This window comes from Thunnus albacares, chromosome 1, assembly GCF_914725855.1.
Source record: "Thunnus albacares chromosome 1, fThuAlb1.1, whole genome shotgun sequence".
NCBI lineage: Eukaryota > Metazoa > Chordata > Actinopteri > Scombriformes > Scombridae > Thunnus > Thunnus albacares.
In genome coordinates, this window is record NC_058106.1 from 2,657,220 (window position 1) to 2,680,322 (window position 23,103).

The window sequence follows — 23,103 nt, forward strand, 5'->3', positions numbered from 1 at the left end:
CAACCAGGACATCCCAGAGGAAGACCCCCTGCCTGGAGGATCCAGGAGGAGGTCAAGAGAGGAGGACGAAGACATCGAAGAGAGAAGCAGCAAACGATTCCGTTGGTGGGACGAGTTTGCTGACAGCGACTCCGACAGCGATGATGATGTGGACTGCACTGGAATGAATCTAGTCCAAGATCCTGGTGCTGACATGGAAGTCAACCAGCATGTCAGAGAGGAAGACTCACTGCCTAATGGATCAACGAAGAGGTCCAGAGAGGATGATGAGGAAGAGGATGAGCGAGGCAGCCCAAAATCCAGACGGTGTGATGAGTTTGCTGACAGCAGCTATGATTGCTGGTCTCGCCATGATTACTCTGACAGTAGTGGCAGTGGTGATCTTTCTGAGGATGCAGTGGAAGAGGAAGACCCACTGCCTGGAGGATCAAGGAAGAGGTCCAGAGAAGAGGATGCAGATGAAGATGGGAGGGCTGGCAAACTATTGAGGCGTTAAAAATAGTTTGCCATCACTGACTATTATCACTGACTCAAACAGTGACTGTAGCTCCACTACCACACAGAGACACAGGACAGGTTTTTACTTTAAAAGGTTGACCCCTGTCAACTTTACGGTCAGCCAGTTTCTCCTCGAAGTTGCCATCCAGGTGCATGTGCAGTAAATTAGGCTGTGGATAGTAAATCAATGAAAAAATCTTCAAAGTGAATGTGCTGACATGTCGCGGTAAGTGTATTGTCTCATTTTCAGTTGCCAGCTGTGTTACTGATCTCAACTCATTTGATTTTTCTATATTCTTCGTTACTGTGGATAATTACAGGGTTGCCAGCTCTCACGCTTTTGGCTCAGACATTCCTACCGTAGTTTCTGTTGTATCATCCAGGAGTCTTCTTCTAGGAGTTCAGAGGATCATATATGACACTAACTGACATGTGCAGCATCAAATAATAATGTCAGACAAAGGACCACAAAGTAAGTAGCTAGCCAAAACTCTTCAGCAAAAAGTGGAGCTCAAGTTTTTTAAATTAGTGTTTTAACCGTCCAGTTTATCTTGTGTTGCTGCTTTAGCCTACTTCACAGTAATGTTAATGTAACGTTAGCTTGATAGTTTGGATAGCTTGACTACTGATGCATCTCTACTGTGTGTTTTGTCGGACAATTTCTGTAATTAACACCATACAAGTTAAAGTTCTGCTTTATGTTCACTCAGATTTTTAAAGGAAGGCTTTTTATATTTTCACAGTGAGTGAAGGAATCAGGAGAGAGGAGACAGAAGTGAGGAAGAATTGCAGGACGTAATAGTGTTGAAAGAAAAACAAGGAGAAAGTAAAGAACTGATTCAAGATTGAAAGAAAAAGGTTAAGGAGGAAAGAGAAACACAGAGGCCACCTCAGCGTCATCTGATAGAGAGACATGAACAAATTCAAAGCAGGAAAACTGGTGAGGAAATTACACCTTTATCTAGATGAATTACTGTTCTGGTAAATATTTTAACAGCACAATCTGTTATCCAAATGTAAACTAAAGGACATCCCACTAACAAAAGTCAAAGAACAAGATTGGAACCTTCTATAAAAGATATTAACACTTCACAACTACTCTATTAACCAATATAACAAAAATGCTTCTAAAATACATACACCCTAGCTCTAAGGTAAGCCTATTTTTAATTCGGATTGTATTGGCTGTATTACATATTCTATGTCGTGAGATGACAAATTAGTAGGCAGATTTACTTCATGGCTAGTGCAGCTGTCTGTCCTGCCAGTGCGACACCCATAAAAAAAATAGTGAAGAACACTGATGTATATGCTGAATGAGTGTGTGTGTGCGTGTGTGTGTAAACCCTTGTTATTGCCTTTTAACTTGTGAACATTCAAATTAACGTTGTAGTTTTGATATTAGAAAAAACAGGTCAACAAAGTTGGCAACCCTGTAATTATCAACTGTAAATTTTAATTTACACTAGTTCTGCTCAAGCAGAAGCTTAGCTCTCTCCTTCGTTTAGCGCTTTTTCTCACTAATCCCACAGTTGCTAGTTACTTTAGCTCAGCAATTTGTGTAGCAGCTAACTTAGCTTAGCATTAGCAATGGCTTCTCTCTCACCTTTTTGCTCTCCCCCTCTTTCTTGCTTGGTGTATCATATGTTTAACTATTCCTCTGCCTCCTTTAGTGATAATGGTATATGTAATAAATGTTGTTTACGTGCCATGTTGGTGGGGAGGCTCAGTGAATTGGAAGCATTGCTCCGCACCATGGAAAAACAATTGTTAGCTACTGTAGTTAGCCGGTGCGGGCTGACCTAGTGTAGCTCCTACTCCCCTGGTATTTCCTGAGCAGCCTGGAAGATAGGCTGGCTGGGTGACTGTCTGAAGAAAGCATAGCCCTAAGCAGAAGCCCACAGTTCACCACAAACCAGTTCATGTTTCTAACAGGTTCTCCCTACTTAACGGCACACTCGCTGACAAACTAACTCTGATTATTGGCAGCGCCATAGTGAGAAACGTGAAGTTAGCAACACCGGCGGCCATAGTCAAATGTATTCCTGGGACCAGAGCAGGCGACATAGAAGCGTATATATGTTAAAATCTTTAATCAGTGGTTAAGACTCCCGATTGCGCCAATTGGAGGTCACTAAAATTAAAAATGTTGAGTCGGTGTGTGCATACAAAGACAATGTCGGACTCAGTAGCTTTCTCTGGGCCTCTGCCTAATCTGACTAGTGATGACATGTATAGCCGCATGTTGTCATGTTAGTTGGTGACCAGCAAATGACAATGGACTCCATCACAAAGTTTTTTATTTTTAGAATGAACTGCCTCACAATATGAATACATTTTGTTTATAACTTTTATTTTGTTGGTAAATGTTGTATAATCACAATATTAGACTTGAGGATGTTCTTTACCATCATTGTTGGCAGGACAGTGATGCTGTCAGGAACGAGGTGCTTGTGCTGAGTTCTGTAAGTTGGTATCTTACCTGTATTTTGTGCTTTCTGGTCTTGCAGGAGATCTTCAGCTGCGGATGGACTGCTGTTCAACGTGACGCCTCATCGCTGCTGCTATTATAATTAGTCATTTCTGCCCACTGCTACCACTATTATTATTAGTCATATTACTATTATTATTATTGTTGTTGATATGCTTCTGTATCTCTCTCCTCTTCCCCTCCCTCTCTCTCTCCCAACCCAACCGGTCAAAGCAGATGGCCGCCCACCTAGAGCCAGGTTCTGCTTGAGGTTTCTTCCCGCTAAAGGGGAGTTTTTCCTCACCACTGTCGCCAAGTGCTTGCTCATGGGGGAATTGTTGGGTCTCTGTTAATTAAAGAGTATGGTTTAGACCTGCTCTATGTGAAAAGTGCCCTGAGATGACTTTTGTCGTGATTTGGCGCTATATAAATAAAATTGACTTGATTTGACACTTTGAGTAGAGCTACTCACTGGTGACTGAGATCACCAAAGTCAGCTCAGCCAAGATTCAAAGATTCAACATCATCATCAACGTATTGATAGTTTTTGATTTATGCTGCTATGTCTACATATAAGACAAATCTTGAATTGAAATAAACATCAAGAACATCATCATGTCTTCACATGGTAAAGTTTTGTGAACCCCATCTCTGTTGAAATACTCATTACTAACCTGCATCATACTGCAGATCCACTACGAAGAGTAAAATTTCTGATGTGAAACAATTGTAATAGATGTCTGAACAGTGATATGTACAGTGCTTCCAGAAATAAAAATAACAAACTTTAATTCTGCCTTCCCTGAAGACATCCTCTAGATGTCTGAATCTGAAGGATTTCCCATCATTTAAAAATTGTTACTCTTTTCCAGGAATTTCTTGCCACAAATGAAAATGAACTTTAACCATACAAATGCGGGTAATTCACCATTAAGTGTTTAATATAATGTTTTCCTAAATATTAATCATTTTATGTGGTAGTGAACAACAATTCCCTTAAAAAGGTGGAGCATAAAAAAACACTGCTAATCATTTGCTATATTATAAATAAAAATGTCCTGAGAGATCACATGGAGCTCAGGACTCATCTTGAGGAAAGTTGCTACATTATAAACTGTACATAAATGGCACAGCACTTCTCTCAGTTGGGAGATGTGCATATCAGTCCTGCAGCAGTATGATGGCTACAGGTATTTCATATATTTGGAGGAAAAGATCCTACACACAGTTTTGGACAACAAACAGAGCATCAGTACTAAAGTTTCTGCTGTTTCTGTGTGTGTGTGTGTGTGTGCCGGATATTAGGTATAAAAATAATGTTTGTATCTCCCCCATAAGGTCTGTACTGACAAGGCTGTGTGACTGAGTCATGGTGTGCTGAGGTCATATATGGGACTAGCTACTGTAATATTATAAGTATAAAAAAAAAACTGGAGAATCAGACTCTTGTTACATACATACAAACATTATACTGTTTAGTGGCTTAGCTTGCATACTTTGGACAAACAAGACAGATTAGACTGATATTTTATTTTTTTGAAATTCAATCATAGCGTGTAACATTTAATTCAGAAAAAGGAAGAGTTTGGCTGGGTGTGTTGGAGAGATATCTCTCCCATATCTAATACAAGGCATTACAGAGCTTAACCTGCACTCTTACATAGTAGGATCTGGTTACCCTGGGTGATGGTCCCTTCACTGTTTGCTGTGGTTAAAGGCACTGGGACGCAGGAGTGGTTCACCTGTTTGCTGCGAGTGTGTTTAGGTTGCTGTGACTGCATGTGTGGTGAGTATATGGTAGCACACCTGGACACACCTCAGTGTAGCCGGCCATCCCATTCACCAGCCTCAGCCCATTCCACTTTTGTCTTTCTTTGAAATATTAGTAGTACACTTATACTTAATGGTTAAAGATTTGAATTATATTTTAAAATAGTTTTGTAATAAAAGAATACTTTTACCACTTATATTTATATTTTAATCACTACTGTCAGTTTCCTTTTTTGATTAATAAAAATACCTATTTTGAACCACGTCTCTGTCGCCTATTTTTTTCTTTTTCTTTTTTAAAGCATGTATTAAATATAGCTTGTACCTATTTTTTATACTTATAACTGATTATTGGGGAAAAAAATGAAGCAAGTAGGCTATTAGTAATGAACACAATATCTGATTACTGTAATGCAAACTAACAGTGGACATGGAGTTTTAAATAAAGTATTGTAACTTGATCATCAATAAAGTGTAAAAGACCTACACACTGTAACTAATCTATTCATCCATATCAACACCATTCTCATCTCAAACTTCACTTTGCTTTCTCTTTCCATCAAATGTGGTGCCTTGTGTATATTTTGTGTATTTTACATCTTTATCTTATTTCTTCAGCTCCTTTTCATTTCCTATGAACCTGTTTATTGCCTCCTAAATACATTAATTATACAGTATACTAAAAATAAATTATGTAATATATTGAGTAATAGCAGTTTTTCTCAGGTGGAGGAAAAACATGGCCAAAAGTAAATGTTTGCTAATCAAAATTCACGTCATTTCTTCTTCTGAGTTTGATCTCATAGAAATCCCACCTTTTTAACTATCAGCTATCCTTCACTCTGATGTTAGTTTGTCTTCAAATATAAAATATTTGAGAGAAAATCTTTGGCGTTGCAAACAATATTTAGTTGCAATCAAATATTTAATTGCAAGCTGTTTTGAGATCAAATACAAATTCATTGAAAGCATTTCCAACCTCATTATTTCAAACCAAAAACCATCACAAAACATTTCCCCTTTGCTTGGAGTTTACAAAGTTTTGAATGGACTCTTACAAGCTTTGTTCTTTGTGCAGAAGTTTTTGTTTTTGGTTGCAAATCAAACTTTTGTGATTCAAAATGTTTTGGTTGTGCATTAATCACAAATCCAGTGGGCAGGATGTGGTGTAAAGTAATGCATCTATATTGGCCAGTCTGCTTCGGAAGGACAGCGTGATGAGCTAATGACTTTAGCCTGACACCTGTGACCTCTCAGAGGTTGCACACAAGACTTGAAAAATGAAGAATGCTGTTGCAGTAGTCAGTTCTGGATGTTATGAAAGCATGGATCAAAGTTTCAGCAGTGGAAAAAGGCAGTTTTGGTGATTAGATTGACATGGTGTTCAAAGGTTGCTGTCGAAAATGACTCCGAGGTTGCAGATGTGTGGGGAGGGAGACAGAGTCGTTGATGGTGAGGCAGAAGTTGTGAATGGTTTTGGTAGTTTCGTTCAGCTGGCCAAGTTATTTTTTGAGTTATTTTAGTAAGAAAGTTAGTCAGTCAAGGAGGCTTCAACGTAAATGATCCACTCTTCCACGGACAAAGACATCTTCAACTTGCTATTCCCAGAGACAACCGTATCAACTCAGCCTCACAGCACCTGCAACGCCCACGAGCAGAAAACATCCGCTGGGGAGCTGTAACTAAACAGCTGATGTCTCAGCTGCAAAGCCGACTCACTCACTGTACTGGACGCAGCAGACAGCCCGCTGAGTCATCAGTGGTTCCTCTGAGGACAGCGCTACCACCGAGCAGGATAAACAAACCTCTCCTGCTCTTCATCTGCTGCTGTGATGAAAGAGTTGGTGTCATTTTAATTGATACTCTTTCTGTGTCTCCTCCTGGCACAAGTGAACATAAAAGGAGGTGGTGCCCTGGTTATTACGAGGTGAACTGATTAATAAAAGTAGGTATAATACCCTACAGTCTTCTTCACTTAAAGAGGTTTGTGGCAATCAGTTTTTTGGCATGTAATCTTGCATTGAACACTTTACAAAGTTAAATCGGCAGTATTGCAAATGCTAGGGATGCACAATGTAGAGAGGGAAAAAAGAGGGACACAGGGCCACCCTGTTAACAATAGATCATGTTTACTTGCAAAAACTGCCAGAAAAATTATATATTCATTTTTTTCCACTTTGACTGAGTTAATTTTTTTTAACCAACTTCAGTCCTGATCATAACTACCAAATATTCACTCATTTTAACCCTTTAAATGCCAGTTTTTATAATGATACCACTAAATTTTGTAAGAGAAAAAACACAAAAATTTAAATATTTTCAGTATACTAAAGGCAAGTGGGGATTTAAAAAAAAATAAAAAAAATTACAGTCTGGGATATGTCAATGATTAGCAACAACATTGATATTTGTGCAAGTCAGAATATACCACCGCACACTGTAATGACTTTACTGTGACTTTATTAAGAGCGAACAATGCGTTTCGCCTGTAGCTTCTTCAGGTTCGCTCAGTACAACTGCTGAGTACTCACAAGTGTGATAAATACATTTGAGTCACATGACTAATTATCATAGTCTTCATTTTCTCAAAGTGAACATTTTACAAAGGGCACAAAAAATGAAAATATACATATTACAAAAAACATGATGTGATTAATGTTGCACAAAGTTACAAGAATTACACCATTATATAATTAAACTTCATTACATCCCATAAACAACTGACTGAATAGGATGGGTAAAATTCCCTAAGCAGAATGGACTACAGGTCCTACAGCTGTCCCTCTACATCACTAAATGGGAAGAGAGTGAGTGACAGGGGACCTAGTGGCTCATCTCTCCCGAAGAGTCCAAATAGCCTGTGGAGAGGAATTTTTTTTCCACTTTGACTGAGTTCATTATTTGTAACCAACTTCAGTCCTGATCATAACTACCAAATATTCACTCATTCTAACTCTTTAAATGCCAGTTTTTGTGATGATACCACTAAATTTTGTAAGAGAAAAAACACAAAAATTTAAATATTTTCAACATACTAAAGGCAAGAGGGGATTTTTTTAAAAAATCATATCACAGTCTGGGATATGTCAATGTTTAGCAACAACATTGATATTTGTGCATTATTATTTTTAATGCAGTATAAGATTAAAGTAAAGAATCTGACCTGTTAACCTGTAGTGCACCTAAAGTGTCCTATTACCCTTCAAAGCTTTTACTTTCTAAGAGCATATTACCTCATTTTGTTCTAGAAATACAGCATAAATACAGGAGGAGCTGCAGTAGTGAGATGTGTGAGCTTGGCAAATATACTTGCCACACTTGCAACAGGTGTTGGCAATCTTCTTCCTATGGTTGGTGCAAAACACGCACCATCTCCTCATTTTGGGGGGAGGGGGGGGGGGGGGGTTGGGGAGCTGTCTGGGTCCCCCGCTGTCCTCTCCTTGCTTTCTGCCACCATGGCAGCGGAGCTTGGTGTGCGGGGGAGCCGCTGCCGATGTTGCACCAGCATTCTTCCCAGCTCCTGCAAGAAAAGTTGGCGTTTGTAAGTTGCCCTGGTGCCAGGAGTGATCCACAGCCATCCACACAACATGAATGAGTTGAATGCAGAGACGTCCAGGAGAACAGGACCAGTGGCCACATACAGGTCCTTCTCTTGCAGCTGTAGGTGCATAAAAAAATGAATGAATACAAATATTCTTCCTCATCACACCCAAATATCATTCATTTTTGTATAAATGCAAAAAAATACTGAATAATAAAAGCACTCAATATATCTCAGACAAGCACATATATTCACTAAGTGTGTGGAGCTCTTCCACCAGTGCATAAGATGTAAAGAAGTTATCACATGTCACTGTCTGTCAGCTCCAAAACAACTCTCCTCCCCTGGTTCAACTCCACCGGACATCCGTCTTTTTTTTTCCCTGCTGTAAACCTGCATATTTCAGGCATATGATGTGCAGACATCAAATCTTGATGACCCGTACTTCCCCGGTTTGTTTGGCGTGTATTGTTGGAATTTGCAGTGACGTTTGAACTGCACCAGCTGTTCATTCACACAAATATCCTGGCCCGAGTTGAAGAGAAGAGGAAGTTGTTCCACCCACTTCTCCCACAGCGGTGAAAGGGCAGCAAGTTTGTTGTCTCTCTGGCATGCAAGCCTGTGAAAGCCGGTCATCAAAGCACAACTTGGAGTTGATAAATTGGAATTGACAGTGGGACATGTTGGCCTGGAGGATTTCATGTCCCATATGGTCATCCCACAGTCTGTGGGTGGACTCATCCCGTGACCAGTAAACACCTGCCGACGCTGAACTCGACTGACCCACCAGTGGACTGAATTGATGGCGGGGGAAACCGTTGAGGTCCAGACCACAGCGGCAGCTCTTCTTTGTATGCTGCAGGCGTTCACCATTAACAGCAGCCGCTCCATGTATGCAGTGCAGGGCGGACACAGGCATCTCTGGCTTGGCCTGTCCAACCTCAAGGAGGATAAGTAGCATCAGCTGCTCATCACACCACTCTGAGTTCTGAAGCAGACCCGTCCAATGCACAGAGTGCCTCTCAGAGTATGCTGAGGGGGAGAGTTTTTGCTATGACAACTGTGAACTTTCCCCGCTGGACAGGTACTTAAAATCAATGAATCAATAAATGCAAAAAAAAAAAAAAAAAAGTGTTGTGCTCTCAACTGTGGGTCATACAGATTCTGATGATCCCACCATCACCTCCTGTAAGTCTCTGAAAATATCCCTGCTCAACATCCTTGACAGGACCATTTCAGGGGCGGACTGGTTGAGTGCTGCCCCTGGAGTGCAGCATCCATCTGATTATACCACTGCCAGGTGGCAGCAGTAACCCCACCCGCCTCCACCCCTTTCCCTGTCGGAGGATCCCTAAGTTCTTAAAAGTAACGTATTAATGAATGAACGCTTTGAAAACTTATGTTGAACATATTTACAGTCCCAAAATGTTCCCGCAGTTTAAAGGCTTCACAAATGATCTAATATGTTTATTGCAACACTATGCTGCTTAAATTCATTTCATGTCAAGTCATTATACAACAGTTATTTTAAGTTGTCTTGCAAAAATGAGGTACTACTGATGCCAAAGATACTGTGCAATAACAATATTTGTTTCCAGCTTGACTTTTTTGAGCTGATGAATTCCACACTTACAAAATAACAAAAGTTAGAATATGTTGTTTAATTTACAATTTTAGCACACTTACTGTTAAACAAGTTATTTGTTCTTGCATCCACTGCATCTGTATAATAAGTTTTCCCCACTAGTCAAAATAGTTGCATATTGAAAAGCGGATACAGTGGTAGATTACCTTGTATTTCTCCTTTAGATTATTTCATTTCTTCATGGCCTGTTTGGCTGTGATAGCCAAGCCTGACTTGTTCACAAAGACTCTGGACAAAGCAAAAAAAAAAAAAAAAATAAAAAATAGAGACAACTTAATCATATTACTGTGAATAACACACAAGCTGAGGGAGACTTGATTATGATGATGTAGTTATGGTATGACAATGCAGAAATTCAGTATTAAGGCAGTATTGCACTTTGGTGTAATAAGTAAATAAGTTATTATTGTTAATGTTAGTAGTAGTATTAGTAATGGTGTTTAAGTTGATAACTACATCATAATTGTCACGTGCTATTTCTTTTGCCTGTCACTAGTACTTTACACCGTTTGATACTGTGCTACAGCCCACTTTAAGTCATGTAAATTAACCAGATTACAATTTACACAACTTCTTTGATTACTAGTTTTATAATATTTGCTTTCTGAACTTTATAGTATCCATTTGTTTCTTTCTGATGAAAATTTTGATGCATCAAAATTTTCTAAGATCTGGTTTCCTCAGATGTCCCTTGATTTAAGTAAAAATTGTTACAACATTACTCTGAATGTAATGAAATAATAACAGCGGTAGTAGTACTGTTTACCAGTACTTTTTCTCAAAAATGAATGCAATGTAACAGTGGTGCCAACTTACAGTTGTGGGCCTGGCTTTCTCCTGCCATTATATCATTTTGTGTCTAGACTCAGGGGAAGGAGGAAAAAGAAACAAGACGGGTCAGTGAGCAGATTGGCTGGCTGGCAAGCCAGTCTGTGCAGCTTCTCAACTCCGAAAACGTTTGAGCAAATTTTTGATTTGCCATCAAATTTCATAAAACTGTCGATATTTGAAATATATACAGTTGACTTCTCGCCTCAGAATTGATCAGAAGTGACTTTAGTGATGAAATATGCGAAAATTAAAATAAAAAAAAAAAAAAACTTACCGCTGTTCGCCTCTCTCTCTGCTGCTCTTGAATGCCAAAAGGAATGCTGGGATATTTGTGTTGACAAGTTCACACAAGTTAACAACCAATGCATCCTCGGTAATAGGGGCGTGTCAAGAACACTTCCGGGGATTTTAACGGTTCTTGGCGAAAAGCGAACTTGTGTATTGGGACAGTACTTGGGCTGCGACTGATGATGTTTCACAAGAACACAAGTACAGAGAAGAATGCAGATTGAGAAAGGCTCCAAAAACCAAACATGGCAACAGGCAAATACAAGATGGCGATGGTCAAACTGCTACATTCAAGGTTTCAAAATGGCAATTAGCAAACAAATGGGTGACGTCACGGTGACAACATCTGTATTTTTTTTACAGTCTATGGTTTGGGGGGTTTTTTGTGTTTATAAATAGGTCAGGGTACAGGTTTTCATCATAAAGTGTTGCAGTGGCCAATTTATCATTTGACTGGGTGCAGTCACAAATTGGTCATTCCACCTGAGGATCCAGACAAGAAGGTATTATTGTTTCAGAATTTATGAACAAACACTTGAGGAGTCTTTGAGGAACCACCTAAGTGATGCTGGCGGTATGGAGATCCTCTGTCAGTTGTTGTGGATTTCTGCTTATCAGCAACTGGAGACACCACCACCAATGCCACAGGTTTCTCTCAGGACATCAGTCCCTGTGAGAGCCTTTGTACCAAAGGTGGTGGTGAAGGGAGAAGCCACCGTGCCACGTCCGTCAAACCCTTTTGACGACAGTTGTTGGCAAGGGCAGGAAGGTGAGACTTTGCACATCGTATTTGTGGATACCCATTTGTTGCAACACATGCTGTGAATTGTTTGCTTTTTAACAAGATACATTTTTAGCAATAGACTTTCTTATCTGCATTTTTTCCACAGGTGGATGTAACACCAGTCGTGTTGAAGGAGTGTTTCATCCCACTGAATCCTGTTTGGTTCAGCAGTGCCGTGTTGGATGCGATAGATAAAGCTGTCCCTTCATGCCAGGGCCCACTTTTTTGTGCACTCTGGCATGATACATATGTACCGATTTTCGTACATATAGATTTAACGAGGCGCGGGGGCTGCTTCGTTGAACTATTGTAGGGGGCGCTGTCGAGCCATTGTGCCACACTCATGCCCGCCACCTATACAGTATTACAGATTTTAAGACCTGTCATGTGTGTGCAAATTTTTGTGAATTTTCAAACATGGCTAGACCTTTAAAAACAGCTTTGTACTTTGTTGCGAACAATGTGTTGCCATGGCAATGGCTTTTGATGAAAACTCAAAAGCATGAAAAGGCCTATACCAAGTGGTTTTGTTTATTTCTCGTTGATACTTTGTTAAAAGGAGAAGGAGAAGTAGGACATGTTAGGTTTAGGGTTAGCCAATCAGAGGCAGAGTAGGGGCGGGTCTTCATGGAGTCTCTGGAAAAAACATGGTCAAACCAGATCTAATATTGCAAGGAGAAGGTAAGAATCGTTTCTAATGTGTTTTTAGTTGTTGTTGGTGTTAGGAAATGTATGGCTTAGGGCTGTGCGATATGACGAAATATATTGTGCGACGATAGAAAAACGTGTACCGTTTCATATCATGCTCTATCTTTTATGACGTTATGACCATAGACTGTATAAAAATATGGACGTAGTCACCGTGATGTCACCCGTTGGTTTCTGAGGAGCAGTTTTGAAGCTCAAAGTGAGCCACTCCGGCCGTCGCCATCTTGGCAGTGCGTGACTCTGCCTAACTCCCAGCCAATCCAAAATGGGCAAAGAGGCGGGCTGAATTGCTGAAACAAGCCACCTAGCAGCTGGCGGACTTGTCTAACCTATCTAACGTTGCAAGCTACTGAACTACACTTTCATACAACCTGTCAATCCCATTTTTATCAAAATGTGCTTTTTACCTCACTGTGGAGGTGGGTGTGGTTGGTGTTTAGCTGCAGGAGAGAGAGGTGTGGAGATGGCTAGGGAGAGCAGTGCCAGGTGAGTTGATTAGCACAGCTGATGCTGATTAACTAATTGCACTCTCCCTTTAAAATGCAGTAGCATGCTGGAGCTCAGATGGCTGCACATACATGAGACAGACAGGCCGGCTGTCAGGATTTGGTTGGCGAAGGCCGGAACTATTATTTGTGGAGCCTGAGGGACTCCAGGGACCAAACCACATGCGCCAGAAGAAGCCGGGCGACCACAGGCGCATGGTGGCTTTATGTTTATTGTTTATGTGGAAACGTGTTCAAGCAGCCGAAAATAAAAAAAAAAAGTTCTGTGACCCACCTGTCGTATTGGTGTTATATGCCGAGGGAACCCACGGTAGCAGCGAGGCGTGCTACACTCACCATGATTTATTTTTTATTAACATTAACAAGTCATCAGTCATTCAAAAGGAAACTGGAAGGCAGTTGACAGTGTTTTTGGATGGCAGAGAAAAGATCTGGATAGGGTTGTACACATCTTTGAGAGACAACAATATTAGTGGATCATCTGAACTGTTGTGTTCCTGATTTGCCCTAGCACTCAGTTATTGATGGACATAACCTTGACTTTCAGTATGGTGACTATGTATCGGGTGATGTCAATGTGGTTGATGGAGAGCTTATCCAGGCCAGCGTATTCACGTCTCTAAAAAATGGTCTGGAAAACATGTTTGCAAAACGGACGTTATGCAGTTGTTGATTCCCATGCACGCAGTGCTGCTGGAATGGCAGATCCTAATGGTCAAAGCGTTATTGTATATTTTAGTCTTAAAGAGGTGTATAATTTCATATGTAATTTGTCTACATTACTCAGTGAAAGTCATAGGCCTTTTGAGATCACTGGTGTTCGTGTCATTCACACAGGCCCACATGAAAGCAGTTGTAAGTCTGAGTTGAGAAGAATGAAGTGTACAGATTCTGTCAAGACTTTTGAAACACCATCGTTGGGTTTCGGTTCATCACTGGAATGTGGTATTCCATCAGCAAGTAACATTGAGAGAGGTACAAAGTGTAAGATTACAGGGCAAACTTGTGATTCTAAGAAACTGAAAAGGAATGATGTTACCGTAGTGAATTCAAATGTTGTATTTGTCAGCGATGTGACTTCTAAAAAGCTGTGGTTTGATCCCATTAGTAAAGACATTGCACAAGCACAGTTTAATGTGGAGTTTGAGAAACCTGATGTACCAATGTCTACAGCAGTTGGTATGTTGGGAACTCCATGCAAGAATGGAAAAAACAGTGGCTGATGGTAACTGTTTCTTCAGAGCAATTTCCCCCCCACAGGAAAATCATACTTGCTGTTGTTAAACAACTAGAGAGTAATGCTGTGGAATATGAAAGTATTTTAAGAAGTGAATATTCTTCAATGGCAGAGTACATTAAGAATTTAAAGATGTGATATGTTGGCAGTTGGGCAACCAAAGTAGAAATTCAAGCAGCAGTAGCAGATTGTTTAGGAGTGAATATCTTTACATATTATGATGACCGATGGCTAGAATATAGCTGCAAATATAGGTGTTTGTCAAAACAGGGGATCTACTTGGAAACACCAAAGTGTACAATATGAGACGGCAGAGTGCAGAGAAAAGTTCATGGGCTAGCTCAGAGCCTTAGAGAATGAAAACAGTTGAATATACAACTGGTTTGAGTCCAGTTGTAACAAGTTGTGGGAATGGAGTAGTGTATATTGAGAATGATGTAACAGATCAGCAAACAGATTGTGATGTTGATGAGGTGAATAAAATCACATTCAGATTTAGTCCTATGTGCGCTGAAGTTGCAAAAACTTAAAACGAAAATGTAATGTGGAATTTGAGAGACAGGATGTACAAGTGCATACAGGATATGGGTCTTTAGGTGCTGTGTGTAAAACAAATAAAATTGTAGAGGATGGTAATGGCTTTTTTAGATCAGTATCTGAAGTTATCTATGGTTCTCAAAAGTCATCTAAAAGTTAGACATACTGTTAAGTACATGGAAATTCATAGTGCAGAACACGGCGTTTTTGGATAAATATTATGTTTCAGTAGGAGAGTATATTAACATGTCACAAATGAGGTATGCTGGCAGTAGAGCAACCGAAATAGAAAATCAAGCGACAGCAAATTCTTTTGGAGCGGACATATTTACATACAGTGGTGAAAGATGGGGCAAATACAGTAGCGTTAGTTCAATGTTGACAAATGAAGGAATATACTTGAAACATTGTGAGAATAATCATTTTGAGCCAGTGGTTTGTGTCAAACAGGTTGATTTGTGCAAAGGGTTATTATTCTGAGACAGTACATGCGTAGAAGGAATTCAAAAGTACAGGTACTGAGTACTGCAAATATTTTTCTAAGTATTTGAACAAGAAAAAGAAATTCCAAATGAAAATGAAATATCAGGAAAATGTGTTGCATAGGGAAAAAATTAAGGCAATGAGTATAGGGAGAAATATAAGGAAGATGTTTTGCATAGGGAAAGAGTTAAGACAATGAGTGAAAAGGAAATATCAATGAATTGCACGAGCAGACTGTAAAAGCTATGAGTAAAAGGAGGTGTTATGGAAATTCTGAGCAGAAGAAGCGTGTTATAGCAGGAAACAAATTGAAGAGGCAACAAATAAAGGAAAAGGCAGAGCAGTTTTTGGTGAAAGATGGGCCTGATTTTGTGTGTTGCGTCTGCTATAGGTTGTTGTTTAGACATCAGGTTTTAACCTGTAAAAAGAGATAACAAGACTAAAGCAATAGCGCCAATTGCAGATAAATGTATAACTGAAGAGTATTTACACAAATGGAATGAGGACTGTAATGCCATGTCATTTGTTGGATACAGCTAGAGGTCAGCTATGGATTTGTTACACATGTCATTATCAGATTAATAAAGGTGAAATGCCACCTGAATGTGCGCTAAACAATTTGGTAGTTCACCCCATTCCAACCGAATTGAATTGTTTGAATAGTTTAGAGCAACATTTAATTACGTTACATGTAACATTTCTGAAAATGTTAGCTTTACCTAAAGGTGGGCAAAATGGAGTACATGGACCTGTAACATGTGTTCCAGCAAATGTTGTGCAGACTAGTAATTTGCTTCCCCGTTCAGATATGGAAGGATCTTTGTTGTGTGTAAAATTGAAGCGTAAACTCACATATAAAGCAGGCATTGCGATATTTAAAACAGATAAATGTGCATTATGAAGATGTACAGTTTAATGAAGCATGGGTAAATGAGTTTTGTAGAGAAGATCAGGATGTTTTAGGGAAAGAGACTAATAGTAATGCAGAAAGTGGTGAGGGTGATGATGAAGATGAGCTTTTGCATGATAGACAACAACATTGTATGTCTCTTGCCTGTTGATATTGGTCAGGAAATGACCAATGGATCAATATTTTGATGATATATTGAATCTTGCACCATCAGGGAAGGGAATAATCCTGTTAAATTGCTTTCTGATCATGCAAATGAAGCCAAATGCTTTCCAGTGTTTCCACAGGGACGTAATACATATCATGAAAGCAGAACAAATCGTTTGACGTTGTCGCTATATTTTAATAACAGAATCCTAAATGATGGTAGGTTTGCATGTTGAATATATATCTTTTTTGCTCAGTACATGTCTGAGATTGAACAGGTTGTGTCTAATGTGTATCTCATGTCTTTGTTTAAAGAACGTCTAGGCAAATTACTGGCCAAAGATGCATTGAAAAATCTAGGCAGTGTCTATCTACATAACGGAGATGTGTGTGTGCAAGAAGCTGTGTATAGGTTAACAAACTTGTATCTAAAGGAATGTTCTAGAAAAGTTGAATTTGTGCCAACAGGTGATAATGTTGTTAAAGGCTTAATCATTTTAAGAGAATTAAAACAAAAGGCATCGTCATGATCTTACCACAGAAGACATGAGGATGACTTGTACAGTTGACAGTTATAACAGGCCAAAAGATGCTACCTTCAATGACATGTGTATTGCAAAAATGAAACATCTCCAAAAAGGATTAAATTGAACAAGGATTTTGGGTTTTGTTATGAAAAGAACTCAAACACAACCCGCGGTAGTTCATTATGTGCGCTGTTCAGTGACAAAGAATCCAGAATTATTTTATCAAACTAGTTTGCAATTGTTCCTGCCACATCATGATGATAAGGAGCTAAAACCGTCAAGTTTTAATTATTTTGAACTGTTTTACAAGAATGGTCATGTGAGGTTTAGCGATGGCTCGACGCATTTGGTCAAGTCAGTTGTTGACAGAAATAGAAAAATGTTTGAAATGGATGAATTGGATAGTATCCAAAACTCTATTGATAGTAGATGCCTGGTACGAACTGTGTCCAGAAAAAGAAGTAGAATGTTTAGAGTGTGAAAGAGAACAGATAGTAGAAGAACAGCACATCCAAACAGACTACTTGATTTGCTAGATCCAAAAAGTGATACAATTGCTGTAATAGGAGATTTTAATGACGACATTTTGAAAGTCTCAACAATTTGTAATTTTATGATGGACAGAGGGTATGTTCAAATTGTCTCACAACCCACTACTGAAAAAGGCACATTAAACGTTAAAACAAGACATGATGTGGAAGAAAGTGTTGCCAACATATTTCAGTGATCATGAGGGAATTGTATGTTCCTTTTACATATAAAACTGGTGACGAATGAAAATAAACTATAACTTAACCTTCAACATCTACTTAGGACTACATTACTACATTGCAGTGTTCTGCACTGCACTGAGAAGGAGCTCTCTCTCTCTCAGATGAAGCAGCCTCCTTAACACCTGAGTGTTCTTTTGTGTTTTTGAGGATGGAGGTCTGGTAGTCCAGTTTTCACAGCGTTTTGTATTTCATTTTAAAACTACTTCTTGGAATGGCGTCCTCTTTATATGTTGCTGGTCACAGGGTTGACTGTTTCTTTTGTTGTTGCCATAACAGTTGGGTGTCCAAAACTCGACAGCTTAGGATTTTGAGCTGTGTTTAGCACTCTAGTTAATACTTTAGTTGTTTGTGTATTAGCTAGGTTTTCCTTTTTTGTTTACACCCTTAGTATGATTAGGTGACTAGTAAGTTTGTATTCAAGGAAGCCTTGTGTACTACTGGTGTCCGTTTCACAAGCAGTCAGTTTATTCAACTCGGAGTAGTTTCACCTGGAGTTAAGCACGTGCACCACAACTATAAAAAGCCAGCATCAATGGAGCCCTGATTCAACGAGTCACCATGGCAACGGGGAAGAGGAGGGCTGCGTTTTTCACCCCATTAGAACTAGAAATCTTAATGCAATAATACGGCGAGTTTGAACATGTTTTCAAAAAGAAGTGCAACACCGCTGCAGCTGCAAAAGAGAGAGAGACGGCGTGGGAGAACATCGCTGCTCGGGTCAATGCGTAAGTTTAAATGTAGTCCTTTGTAATCACAATAATATTACAGAGGAAAACTGGTTGAATGGTCGCCTATTAATTTATTTCATTTAGGTCCAATCCCGCGAGGGAGAAGCGCACTTGGCAGCAGTTTAGGATGAAATTTAAAAACATTGTTCAAACAGGTGAGACCTCGGCATAATCTCATGGGGGTACCTCATTTTGATCATGTTTTACATTGTAAAGTAAATATTAAGTGGCTGTTTGACTGAGCAGCTGTTTTATCCCCAACATAATGCTGGTTTCACACACATAAATGTCTTCTCATCTACATCATGTTCTGTTAAATAATTAATCCTATTTAAACTAACACAGACTTCTACTCAGCCAACAGAAAGAAGGCAGATGCCCGTAAAACGGGTGGTGGTCCAGCACCGCCACCTCTAACGGAGGCAGAGGAGCTGGCCCTAAGCCAGAATTTAGGAAGGCCAGTGGCTGGCTCCGACACTGTACAAAAAACTTCCGTTTGCAAAGAAACGCAGCGCAACACACAATATCTGCTGGGATGTGAGAGCATGACTACGATTAGTAATGTTGCAAATGTAAGGACGGATTAGGTTTTGTATGTAGATGATGGACTGTGAAACGGTACCGCTCAAAAAGATAATTGTCTGGAAATGCTAGAACATCTATGCGCGGTCTGATAACCATCTCTCAACCAATATTTAATTCTCTGCGCAGTAATGCTGCACCTTCATCCACGGGATCGTTATCAAAAGGACATGCCATGTTAGTGAAAAAGTCGCCACTTACTGACTTCTAATATACTGACTCTGATTTTTTGAAATGACAGACGGCAGAACTAGGCTACGCCAAAACTCGCCTGCTGACTGAATGAATGAGGAAATCAAATGGAGTGTGTGGCTCTGAAAGAGGGCGGAGACTGAGAGAAACTCGAGGTTCATAGAGTCTGTTACTACGGTAACTGACCGAGAGCTTGAGTTATCCCTCTTTCTCTGGTTTGAGTTACCTCCCTTTTTGAAACGGAAAACTCAGAGTTTCCCTCCTTTCAGGGTTAACAGACTGAGTTTTCACTAAACCTGCTTTGTGGAACGGACCTCTTTTCACAGCTTTTTGTATTTCATTTTAAAACTACTCCTTGGAATGGCGTCCTCTTTATATGTTGCTGGTCAGAGGGTTGACTGTTTCTTTTGTTGTTGCCATAACAGTTGGGTGTCCAAAACTCGACAGCTTAGGATTTTGAGCTGTGTTTAGCACTCTAGTCTGTATATACACTTTAGTTGTTTGTGTATTAGCTAGGTTTTCCTTTTTTGTTTACACCCTTAGGATGATTAGGTGACTAGTAAGTTTGTATTCAAGGAAGCCTTGTGTACTACTGGTGTTTTGAGTTTTGACTGAGCATTTTTTAAACTACTTTGTGTAGTTGAATACTACGTTTGTTGGATACTTGTGTGTATTGACACTGGTTAGGTGTGTTCTCAGTGTCTTATTTCAACTATAAGGCTGGAAAACTTGGTCTAAAATGTGACAATACATAGACCCTCCTAAAATCTCATGTGTCCTTTGTATCACTGACAGGATGTGGTGGATGAACTATGGTTCAGGTCAAGGCTTTGAAGATGGGTTTATCTTTGCTTAAATGTACTGCTCATTTAAAACATTTTGGTTCGTGCTACTTGGGTTTAAGCTCCATCGGAAGTGGCACTGTATACATCTTGGCCTTGATCATGTAGCTGACCTGTGGTGGTCTGTGCTGACCACAATCACTAGTTTTTCTGAGACAAATGTCTAACATGTCTAACAATGTCTGTGTTTGAGTTACTTCTGCAGGAGTGCCATGTACAGTATTTCTATCCTTTGAAGCAACCACGTACTGGCTGATGCCCTCCCTAGGACATAAGTGGTCATTCTACAGGATGTAGAATTAGTTTGCTGCCTCATTAAGGCAGGTTAAAACTGAACTGTTCAAAAATGCAGCAAACACTTGAATGTGACTGACAGCATAGGAGTGGTTTACTGTGATTGGTTTTTCTCCTGTGACGAACACAACATATGGCCTATCACATTTCAGAAAAGAAAAGAAAATTCATCCGCTGACTTCAAAACTATGCTTCATAGTAACAAATAACGGGAACCTTCATAGAGATGTAATGGAGTCAAAAGTACAATATTTGTCTTTAAAATGTAGGCTCTGTTTACACCTGGCATTAACATCCGTCTTGGGTGATCCGATCACAAGTGAAAAGCTCTAAAAGCACCCAAGACACATTGAGATCCGATCACTCAGACCACATTCGGAGGTGGTCTGGGCCACATTGAAGGACCGCCTATTCAACTGACGTCCTCTATTTTCCAAATGAGTTAGTGTCTGTTTATAAGTGGTAAGAAATCATAAATTATCTTTTATGTTTACCAGTAGGCTTGGCTCTGTTAAATTCAACAATATGTTTGATTAACATAACTACATGCCTTATGGCATATGTATCAGTGGCTGCATGGATGGCTTCTCAAGAAAAACGACATGGCTAGAAGCATACAAAACTAACAGTAACCCTCATGTTGTCGCTGGTTATTTTATAGATGCTGTGACTGAAAACAATGGACATCCACGAAAAGTCCGGTTGGATCATTTGACTGAGAAGACTCATGTTGCAGTGATGCAGTGAGTGCGGTACGGAGTGTGTCACTTCAGGTCCAAGCGTTGGCAATCAGAGGACTGAACGCTGGCGGTGTATCTTGTAAAGTGAATGTGCCCAGTTTTGGATGGACCATTTGGACCAGCTGAAAGCAGACAGCCATTTTGTTGACGGCTTCATAGAAAAATCACTGATCCAGTTTTGCTTCCAAAATGCCATACAGGTACAGTATCCTAAAAACCTTTTGTTTATTGTCACAGACTGGCTCAATGAATGTGACAAACAAGGGAAGCAAGTCAGGTTCAGGTGCCAAGTATTTGTTTTATTCAAAAGGCGTGAGGTGTGGAGAGTAACTGCATCAGTTGTGTATGTAGTGTGTGGATGAGTGAGCTGTGTATATGCTTCAGTTGAATGCAAAAGAAAAATACCAAAGCAAACAAAAACTGGGAGAGATGTAGATCCTAGGAGAGACAGAGAGACAATGGATGAGGGTGGTATTTATAGCCTTGGTGGAGGCCTATCCAGGTGTCCCTGCATTAACCTAACGACCCTCCCTGACTACCAGCACCTGCATGAAGTGGCCAGGTAAACCACTGCGGACAGAAAGGGAGGGGTCGTAACGTTATCAACACAGATATAACTGTAGTCATTTTCAAATATGAACTATATATGAATAGACGTGTAACATACAATGGGAGCTTGTCCGTGTCAGACACGATGGAAGTCAAAGACGTCATATTTAAGTTGATGATCTGCTTGTCCAACAGTTTGATAAATTGCGCGTACTATCTCACTTACTGCCGGATTTTGTTGCACTTACAGCAGCGAGCAGTTGTAGCCCGCTCGCTCACTGTGAATTCTCCGGAGAATTCAGTGCTGTATTCACACATGGGCTCGATCTAGGGAGCTGGCAGGGTAAAGTCCATTTAATGACTGGTCCGACTGATTCGGACATTTGCGTTCACACACACACACACACACACACACAGCTCCTTCGGGTAATGTCCAGATAGCTTCAGGGTTGCGGTGCATGTGTGAAAGGGGTTTAGAGGAGAGATAACGGCATAAAACACGGACTATTTTCTAACAAACTTTTTCACTCTCTTTCTATACATTCTGTAGGAGGACTTTGATGAAGTTGTAACTGCCTGGAATGACCATCGCATAAGAAAAACCAACAAACCTCAGAATTTCTTGCATCAAATTAAGATAGAAATATGTGGAAAGGACTGTTGTTTTAAGGATTATCATTGTGATGAGGATGTGTTTCACTTATGTATGGAACTGATGGCTGAGCACAACCTGTCTGATGATGTGTATGAAATTACCAACCTTTATCTAAGACTTCATCAAATGATTATTGATGGGCTGGAGGAGTAGAGTATATGCTTTGAGAAAAAGCATCAGTTATGCTTACTATTGTAGCATGAACAAATATGCCCTGAACTGTTTATTGTACATTCCATCTGAAATACAAGCACACAGGTTGGATATATCAGTGACAATGTCTTAAAATTAATTGAAAATTAGCGTTAAATGATTAAAAACAGCAACTTTATGCACTAATTACTATTTTTGCCCCCAAAATTTAGTAAATGCCTCAATTTTTTAGACAGTGGGGGCAAAAGTTGCCCCCACACATTTTCTTTTTTTTTTACACTGACATAATCATTCCATTGACATGAAAACTAAATGATAAATGACCAACCAATTAATTCCAAACAATACAATACACTCAAAGAAAACAGAAAATTACCTGATCCCATACAACCCCCCTCACACACACTCACGCTCATCCACCCTCTCAGTCCTCACAAACACCCACTCATCCACACACACACACACACACACACACAGTCCCGACTGGGCAACTGCTGCTGGAGCCAGCCAGCTCGGGGACAAAGAATGGGGGGTCGAGCAGTAACTTGAAGAAAACAGTCACAATAGCAAGCGAAGCAGAAAGCAGCATGCACCGCAGCTATAGTCTATGTAGCAGGGCGACAGAGCAGTCCCAAGCAAAACCGCCACTGCACACCGAGGGTGGGCGAAGCAGCAGCGGTGTTCCTGCACTTATCTTAATGTCCAGAGTTCAG

At 40.0% G+C, this 23,103-nt stretch overlaps 2 long non-coding RNA genes across 2 annotated transcripts; one reads left to right on the top strand and one right to left on the bottom strand.

Moving 5' to 3' along the window:
* LOC122987999 lies at positions 1-1,252 on the top strand. The gene is made up of 3 exons (XR_006404679.1): positions 1-724; positions 819-970; positions 1,242-1,252. It is a non-coding gene; the product is annotated as an uncharacterized LOC122987999 (long non-coding RNA).
* A 20,059-nt stretch (positions 1,253-21,311) lies between these two features.
* Positions 21,312-22,806, bottom strand: LOC122988011. The gene is made up of 2 exons (XR_006404680.1): positions 22,428-22,806; positions 21,312-21,471 (listed from the first exon to the last, which is right to left on the bottom strand). It is a non-coding gene; the product is annotated as an uncharacterized LOC122988011 (long non-coding RNA).
* Positions 22,807-23,103: the final 297 nt, after the last annotated feature.